Raw genomic sequence first — 1058 nt, 5'->3', positions numbered from 1 at the left:
TAATATCATAAAATAAGTGTTTACTTTAAAATTTAAAAAATCTTCAATTACTATATTATCATCTTCAACAGCAAATAAATCAACTGAAATTCATCAACTACAATTAATTTATACTTATGTTCTTATGTAATTTCATTAAGTAACAATTTAATTTATGTGGAAGAAAATAATATTTTAATTGTCAAGAGTAGCCATAGATATGTAGCCATATCTATGAGAGTAGCTGAAAATAATTTTGATAATAGATATGATGATAGATGATAATAACTGTGGCTATGTCATGGTTGTCTATCTGCAATCGCGGACCGTGGTTATCTATGTTAAAATAATATTAATTATATTCTATGCTATCACTGAGTTATAAAATATAACGCCATAAAATTATGGTACAAATCATAGTACAAATTCTTTCCAAAAAAATATTTATTGATACAATATTACACCAGGCTACAGTGGTGCCCGGCCGCCCCCCTAAATAAGTCAATATTTAACCGCCCGGGGCAAATGTCCCCATTGCCCCCCCCCCTAAATACGGCCCTGATAATGTAATTATGTGAACGTTGCAAGTATATGATACCTACTTTTTTCAACTGTGTGTTCGCGCACTAACAATAGGATCCTGATATAATATTTACTAAAGATGGACATTAACTTGTTATAGGTAAAGTTAAAGTTGAGTTAAAACTTAAAAGTTATTTTCTTTAACTTTTTAACTTGGCTAGTTGGTAGTTTTTGTTATTAACATATTCAGTTAAAATGTTTTATTCATTTATTGTTGTAACTTAACTTTTTATTATTAATTACCTATCATTGTCATTAAGTTAAATTAATTTTCTTTTCGTGTCATGCGGAACCAACTAGAATTGATTTGATGGCTCTTTTTCGACTTAATTTTTTTTCTAATTATATATTATAATCTTTTTTTACACAGTGTTAAACGTCTGATAAATGTTTGTGTAAATCAAAATACTAGGGAAGTTTATGACTTAAAAATATTGAAAAAATAAGATAAGTTGAGTTTATTATCAATCTCAACTTCAAATTTATCTGGTTAAATT

The sequence above is a fragment of the Acyrthosiphon pisum genome, chromosome A1 (genome assembly GCF_005508785.2).
Source record: "Acyrthosiphon pisum isolate AL4f chromosome A1, pea_aphid_22Mar2018_4r6ur, whole genome shotgun sequence".
NCBI lineage: Eukaryota > Metazoa > Arthropoda > Insecta > Hemiptera > Aphididae > Acyrthosiphon > Acyrthosiphon pisum.
This window is presented reverse-complemented; position numbering follows the sequence as displayed.